Below are 8,369 nucleotides of genomic sequence, written 5' to 3'. Positions count from 1 at the left end.
AGAACGTACGGGAAACAAACACATCTTGGTATTTGACACCAGTATAATTGTAATTTTATATTTCACGCTCGCATTAGTTCCGGTCTACTCAAAGTGCGGACTCGTACAGAGTCATACGTAAGTGATTTCTTTTCATAATTCACTTTTTGTCTATAGACACATTTATAAGATGAATTATTTGCAGAGGACACCTTGAGAGAATGCAAAATTGTGTTTGTTTGATGGTCTCCTCATTGCCAGCATTGTAAATGAGCAGAGTGCATGCTTGCGTATGACTGCAGCAACACAAGATGCGTGTTTGAGGAGTGTTATATTAATTTGACAGCGTTGCTCAAGTTGCTTGTTAGTCACGCTGAGGCTAACGGCATGTGACGGCGGGATTGTGCTGTCATGGCATTCTGGGCTGTTCCACGCCATTCTGTTCCTACTCTAACGCCTGGCCACTCGGCTCCGCTGTTCAATGTTGCAACTGCCGAGTCAGTTTGTGTAGAAATAGCATAGAAATAGAATGCTGGGGCAGAACACGGTTCTCGACTTTAATGAGGTGTCTATGCAGAGCGATGCGCTTTCTGACGTGCCACATGGGATTGAACTAGGCCCTTTGTGTGCTTGACTTATCATGTCTGTTCAGGGCGGCTTCACTTCCTATCTCTAGCTCTAGCTCTAGCGCCATCCCAGTGCCTTGGCCGGAGGCAGAGATGGGTGCCAAATGCTCTTTTTCACACTTGATCCCATCAGAGAGACCTGAATAAGACGTCTCTCTCAGCTCGTTGCTCTGCAATGGCATGCCATGATCAGATCTTATAACTAAGTGAGGACAAGATGGAGCGAGGACAGGACAGAGCGAGGAGAGGACAGGGAGAGAAAAGGAGAGGAGTGAGAGAGGACAGGATATAGAGAGAAGATATGGAGGGACAAGAAGTTGAATCGAGAGCAAAGGAAATGGCTTAAAGAGGGATGGAGGGGACAGTGGCTAAAAGAGAGGGAAAGAAATTGACAGAAGCCTAGGAGAGATGTCAGGTTGATGAGAGGATAGGACGGTAATCCCTCAATGCTTCGGATAAACCAAATCAATCGCTTTTAAAGTCATGTTAATCATCTTTGAACAGGTTTTTATCAGCTGCCTCTGGGGAATCTGAGGAATTACTGTTTTAAATCCATGATGAATGAAATGGTAACAAACACGATCATTGTCCCGAAACACAAACAACACATGGTACGGACATCAGAGGAGATTCTGTCATAATTAGAGAATTTAAGCAGTTTTGTGTGTTTAATACTTTACTTTATGCAGATTTGTAACGGGTGATTTTGTCAATATTTCCCTCCACACATTTTTTGTTTTTTTTTGTTTTGAAGAATTTCTCAACTTTTATCAGGCATAGCAAGGAAACACCTCTGTGAGGTCCTGTGCTTTGGGTCATTGAGTTCAGCAGTCTAAAGAAACCAGGCGTTTGACCCGAGGGTTGGGGGGTCAAATACTCTGATGCTGGTGTTACTTAGCCTAGATCACATCATGTCATGTGAACTGCGCTGTGAAATTAGCTACAAGCGTTCTCTACTTAACCAAGTGAAAATCACTAATGAAACAACTTTGTCCATACATTTGCTCCTCCAAGTCCTTCCCTCTATTTCTATGTCACAGGAAAGTCAAGAGAGGACGATAGGGGAGGAAACGAAGAAACAATTAGAATGTGCTCAGAAGAAATGAGACACCATTGTCGAATGTGTGTGATTGGTAGCCTGCGTAAAACTGGAATGTCCATGACAAATTTCCCTTCCAGGACAATAAAGTTAATCTTATTATCTTTAAACCTTATTATCTTATCAACATTATTATCATCTTATAAACAAGTAGTTAATTTGCTAATTGAAAGAATTCTCAATGTTGGGTTATCTGTGGAGGGGAGAAAGAGGTTTGTGCAGGTTTTGCTGTGTCAAATGAATATTGTTATGTAGAGCGAGAAGCAGCCGCTGTTTAGAACAAGGTCACACTCCATATTTAATGCTACGGTAACGATGGCATACTTCATTTAGTTTTATTTCAACATTAGGGAAAACCCACATTTGGAGAAAGAGCTGACTGTTATCAAACCCACTATAGAACAGTGAAGGGGCATTTTCCCCTGTTCATTTTCTCTTAGTTCTTTCTCTTTCCTTATTTCATTGACTCTGTCAAACGATGCCTACCGTGTAATGTTTGTATATAATTTCATGCTTTCTGAACGCGACAGACAACTCTGCCTCCTGAGTTAGCAGGATGCAGAGGTTAGACACTAGCCAGCTCCCCTGTAGAGTTTGGCATAACAAATTGTCCCAGTCCTGCAAAACAACATCTCGCCACAATCTACCCCAGCTGCAGCATAACCCAACAATGACCATATTTTGAGTCTCCATTTTCCATGTATTCCACCCATTCTCCATTTTCCATGTATTCCACCCATTCTCCATTTCTGCCTGCTGGAAGTAACTTACTTTAACTTTTCTGAATCTGAGTGGATTGATGCTCTGTCGGGTTAGAGTGGATTCATACTCTGTATGGAAGTATATCTGTGAGTATGTGAGTGAGACATAGAGGGAGTGGCTTTGAGATGGAGAGGTTGGGGCGAGAGAGGTTTTGTGAGATGGAGAGGGTGGGGGGCGAGAGAGGTCTTGTGACATGGAGAGGGTGGGGGGCGAGAGAGGTCTTGTGAGATGGAGAGGTTGGGGGCGAGAGAGGTTTTGTGAGATGGAGAGGGTGGGGGGCGAGAGAGGTCTTGTGAGAGAGAGGTTGGGGCAAGAGAGGTTTTGTGAGATGGAGAGGGTGGGGGGCGAGAGAGGTCTTGTGAGATGGAGAGGGTGGGGGGCGAGAGAGGTTTTGTGAGATGGAGAGGGTGGGGGGCGAGAGAGGTCTTGTGAGATGGAGAGGGTGGGGGGCGAGAGAGGTCTTGTGACATGGAGAGGGTGGGGGGCGAGAGAGGTCTTGTGAGATGGAGAGGGTGGGGGCGAGAGAGGTCTTGTTAGATGGTGAGGGTGGGGGCGAGAGAGGTTTTGTGAGATGGAGAGGGTGGGGGCGAGAGGTTTTGTGAGATGGAGAGGGTGGGGGGCGAGAGAGGTCTTGTGACATGGAGAGGGTGGGGGGCGAGAGAGGTCTTGTGAGATGGAGAGGGTGGGGGGCGAGAGAGGTCTTGTTAGATGGTGAGGGTGGGGGGCGAGAGAGGTTTTGTGAGATGGAGAGGGTGGGGGCGAGAGAGGTTTTGTGAGATGGAGAGGGTGGGGGGCGAGAGAGGTCTTGTGACATGGAGAGGGTGGGGGGCGAGAGAGGTTTTGTGAGATGGAGAGGGTGGGGGGCGAGAGAGGTCTTGTGAGAGAGAGGTTGGGGCAAGAGAGGTTTTGTGAGATGGAGAGGGTGGGGGGCGAGAGAGGTCTTGTGAGATGGAGAGGGTGGGGGGCGAGAGAGGTTTTGTGAGATGGAGAGGGTGGGGGGCGAGAGAGGTCTTGTGAGATGGAGAGGGTGGGGGGCGAGAGAGGTCTTGTGACATGGAGAGGGTGGGGGGCGAGAGAGGTCTTGTGAGATGGAGAGGGTGGGGGCGAGAGAGGTCTTGTTAGATGGTGAGGGTGGGGGCGAGAGAGGTTTTGTGAGATGGAGAGGGTGGGGGCGAGAGGTTTTGTGAGATGGAGAGGGTGGGGGGCGAGAGAGGTCTTGTGACATGGAGAGGGTGGGGGGCGAGAGAGGTCTTGTGAGATGGAGAGGGTGGGGGGCGAGAGAGGTCTTGTTAGATGGTGAGGGTGGGGGCGAGAGAGGTTTTGTGAGATGGAGAGGGTGGGGGGCGAGAGAGGTCTTGTGACATGGAGAGGGTGGGGGGCGAGAGAGGTCTTGTGACATGGAGAGGGTGGGGGGCGAGAGAGGTCTTGTGAGATGGAGAGGGTGGGGGGCGAGAGAGGTCTTGTGAGATGGAGAGGGTGGGGGGCGAGAGAGGTCTTGTGAGATGGAGAGGGTGGGGGGCGAGAGAGGTCTTGTGAGATGGAGAGGGTGGGGGGCGAGAGAGGTCTTGTGAGATGGAGAGGGTGGGGGACGAGAGAGGTCTTGTGAGATGGAGAGGGTGGGGGGCGAGAGAGGTCTTGTGAGATGGAGAGGGTGGGGGACGAGAGAGGTGGGGAGACCGGAAGATGGATTGAAAAGAGAGGTGGGGAGACCGGGAGATGGATTGAAAAGAGAGTGCGAGACCGGGAGATGGATTGAAAAGAGAGTGCGAGACCGGGAGATGGATTGAAAAGAGAGTGCGAGACCGGGAGATGGATTGAAAAGAGAGGTGGGGAGACCGGGAGATGGATTGAAAAGAGAGGTGGGGAGACCGGGAGATGGATTGAAAAGAGAGTGCGAGACCGGGAGATGGATTGAAAAGAGAGTGCGAGACCGGAAGATGGATTGAAAAGAGAGTGCGAGACCGGGAGATGGATTGAAAAGAGAGGTGGGGAGACCGGGAGATGGATTGAAAAGAGAGTGCGAGACCGGGAGATGGATTGAAAAGAGAGTGCGAGACCGGGAGAACCTCACGAGACACCATTTGAACCTGTTGAACCATAGATTTAGATACAATGATGTGATTTCTGTCTCATTTTCTTCTTCACTAGTATAATTCATTGTCTGATCCTTACTGATGACCCAGTGTGATTCTGTCTTAACCCATTGGATACTTTAAAATTGCTGGCCTGGTTTGACCTTCCAGAGAGAGAGACTTTAACACTCTCTTTCTTCTCTTCAACGGCACTTGGTTCTGTCACAGGCCCGGCTTATAAAACGGTCCTGTCTGCTCAACAGCCATTCAATCATGGGCAGAGGAAGCCACACATGAAGGGGAGGAGGGAAATAAAAAATGACCTGGGATATGTAACAGGGGTGAGAAGGAGAGGAGTTGCGCCAGGTCTGAGATCAGATGATAGATTAGTGGGTGATATATGGCTCAGTGGCTGGAGGGAGAGTGGGAACTGCTTCCAGATGAGGGGAGGGAGGGAAGTGGAGAGGGTGTGTCAGAGGCTATCTTGGGGCTCGCGCCGGCGCCTCCAGGGCTCTTCAACTAAGACTGGAGGATTTTGCCGGGTTGGCTGGTATTAGCTAGGTGTTCTTTTATCCTTCTGTTTTTTTGTGTTGAGGGGAGCAAGTTTAATAGGCTGGAGGGAGAGAGTCTGCGACAGATCATTCGTACTCTCATTTTCTCCTCCCTCGCTCTTGGCAGCAGCCACTCCCAGCCCCAAATGAAAGCCACATGTTCCCAGTTAACGGCATGGCTGCGGCCATCTCCCTCCCTCCCTCCTTCCCTTCACCCTTCACTCCATCCTTCCTTGTTCCCTCTCTCTCCACCTGCTGAGGCCACAGCCCACCCTGAGTGACTTCGAGTGAAGGAGAGAGAGAGCAAGAGGGTGAGAAATGCAGGGGATAGAGGGATGAAAGAGGAATGAAGGGGAGGGTCACCCATCCCTCTGTTGAAGTAGATTAAATTAGTAGATACGTTAGTGATTAAAGACAGAGAGCAGTGATGGGGGTAATTAATAGATTACTATTCATTCTAATGGATAGAATTGGTGATATATTGGTATTCATTGGCAGACAGTAATTCCAGTGCACCAGTCCTCACTGCTAGTAGATGGAGGTGATCTACTGGATCCCACCGCTGCCACCAGATTTAATGCGACCTGCTTCTCTTTAAAAGCCTCTTGGGTTGCAGCCAATGATTTATATGTTCACTAGATAACTGACAGGGGGCGGTGTTTTGAATCCACCGTGCCTCCATCTTGCCACTCCCCCAACATTGTAAAAAATATTATAGAAATGCTATAGAAAAAAGCTATAGAAATGCATGTATTAATGTCTACATTTGTTTTCGCCAAGGTTATTCTATTACAGACACCTTAATGCATACTTTTAAATTATATTATGTGAGCTAAACATAAAAAATAAATAAATGAAAAATGTATAAAAACTTCGAGATTTTCTGGTAGTTTCGTATACTTTTTAGCCAGTAGTTCTGAAAGTAGCACTCACGAGCCAAAAGTGGTTCCCGAAAGTTGCGTACTACATCATATACTGTATGTTCAGATATGTGCACCATGTCATTGCTCTCTCTCTGCTGTGTCCACTCAGCTGTTGGGCCCACCCTGCAACCTCATTGGAAAACGCTGGGTAGGCTTCTTGTTAGCTGTCACTCAAATCCGAGGGACTGAAGCTCATTGGCTAGAACTCGAATTGCACAGTTTTAAGAAAAGTCGCTTTCAAAATAGGGATTTTGTGTCTAATTGAGGTAAAACGGTTATTCTGCTCATAGATTATGCATGCATAAAAACTACACATTGACATGTCCCCACTACAACACAAAAATACTTAAATACATGTAATTGAAATACTGTAGAATTCCATTCATTCCTCTGGTGAGTGCCAATATGGCTGACAGGTGGCTTCTCTCTCTCTCTCTCTCTCTCTCTCCCTTCAATACCTTTGTTTTCATTCCTCTTTATTACTCTTTATCTCTTTATCTCTCTTTATCCCTGCCTCTCAAGTCCCTTCATTTACATCTGTATCTTCTAGTCCCTTCCTTTACAGCTCTATCTTCTAGGCCCTTCCTTTACAGCTCTATCTTCTAGTCCCTTCCTTTATTTTTTCTTTATTCTCCCTCTATTTCCCACTTCTCCCTCCCTCTCTTTCTTTCTTTCTTTCTCTCAAGTCCCTTCATTTACATCTGTATCTTCTAGTCCCTTCCTTTACAGCTCTATCTTCTAGTCCCTTCCTTTACAGCTCTATCTTCTAGTCCCTTCCTTTACAGCTCTATCTTCTAGTCCCTTCCTTTACAGCTCTATCTTCTAGTCCCTTCCTTTACAGCTCTATCTTCTAGTCCCTTCCTTTACAGCTCTATCTTCTAGTCCCTTCCTTTACAGCTCTATCTTCTAGTCCCTTCCTTTACAGCTCTATCTTCTAGTCCCTTCCTTTACAGCTCTATCTTCTAGTCCCTTCCTTTACAGCTCTATCTTCTAGTCCCTTCCTTTACAGCTCTATCTTCTAGTCCCTTCCTTTACAGCTCTATCTTCTAGTCCCTTCCTTTACAGCTCTATCTTCTAGTCCCTTCCTTTACAGCTCTATCTTCTAGTCCCTTCCTTTACAGCTCTATCTTCTAGGCCCTTCCTTTACAGCTCTATCTTCTAGTCCCTTCCTTTATTTTTTCTTTATTCTCCCTCTATTTCCCACTTCTCCCTCCCTCTCTTTCTTTCTTTCTCGCCCTCTTTCTTAACTCTATTTCTCTCTCCCCCTTCCTCTCTCATCATTCTATTTCTCTCTCTACATGCCTACTGGCTCTTCTAGGCTCTCCCTGGCATGAACACTGATGTCCAGTGACACTCCAACTGAAGCCTGCTAAACCCCTCTGGTCACACTGTCCCGATCTATAACTAGCTGTGTGTGTGTGTGTGTGTGTGTGTGTGTGTGTGTGTGTGTGTGTGTGTGTGTGTCATATGGATAATATTATACAAACATAAATGTATTTTTGGTTGCTCATACTGGTGATTGTATGTTTGCGTGCTGCCCTGATTGCGCACGTGGTGTTTGTGTGTGTGAGCGTTGCTTGTCTCTCTGTAGAAGTCTGGTCAAAGCCACAAGACGTGTTCTTTATGCCTTTACCCCCTGGAGAGGTGACAATACTCTTATGTCAGCTATGTCTGTCCCCGTCCCGGTCTCTGTCCCGGTTTCTGTCCCCATCCCCGTCTCTTTCCCCGTGTATGTCTCTTTCCCCGTGTATGTCACAGTGTACAAGTATTTGATTAGAATGTCCTGAATATATATGTCTCCCTGTGTGTAAGTATGTCTATGGGAACAGGAAGCTGTCATGACCCCATCCCCTCCCCCCCACACAACCTCTAACCCTTCCAGCTCATCTCCTAACCCCCCACCACACACTCACACACACCCTGCCATCCCTACTCGCCATATGTCCTGAGTGTGGCTGGAAAAGACATCCCCTTCCACTGAGCTGTAACGTCGTCTCTAATCATGCACGACATTGGGGGTATGTGCCCATCATAACCCCCCCACAACACACACACAACCACACGACGCCCCCGCACTGACACACATGCACCCTACAACCCCCAGTCCTTGGGAATTACCGCTTCTCGCTGTTTCTCTCTCCCTCACCCCCCTCTCTCTTCCCCCTCCCTCTCTTCTCTCTCCACGGCCATGGGTATAGATCTAGGTCACTGCGCAGTGCTAGCACACCGTGCCAGTATGTATCTTTAAAAAAAAAAACAGCAAAATAGGACTTTTACATAACGGGGTCGATAAGTTGACGCAGATATGTGTGTGTTTGTGTTGAGGAGCACGAACCATGATGCTAGTCACGCAAATT

At 47.5% G+C, this 8,369-nt stretch overlaps 1 protein-coding gene across 6 annotated transcripts in view; it reads left to right on the top strand.

Moving 5' to 3' along the window:
- LOC106570966 (nuclear receptor subfamily 6 group A member 1-A) overlaps positions 1-8,369 on the top strand; it is a 188,202-nt gene that overhangs the window by 92,890 nt on the left and 86,943 nt on the right. The gene's annotated exons all lie outside the window — the stretch shown is intronic.

Source organism: Salmo salar, chromosome 01 (assembly GCF_965601325.2).
Source record: "Salmo salar chromosome 01, fSalSal1, whole genome shotgun sequence".
In the NCBI taxonomy this organism is placed as follows: domain Eukaryota; kingdom Metazoa; phylum Chordata; class Actinopteri; order Salmoniformes; family Salmonidae; genus Salmo; species Salmo salar.
This window is presented reverse-complemented; position numbering and strand designations above follow the sequence as displayed.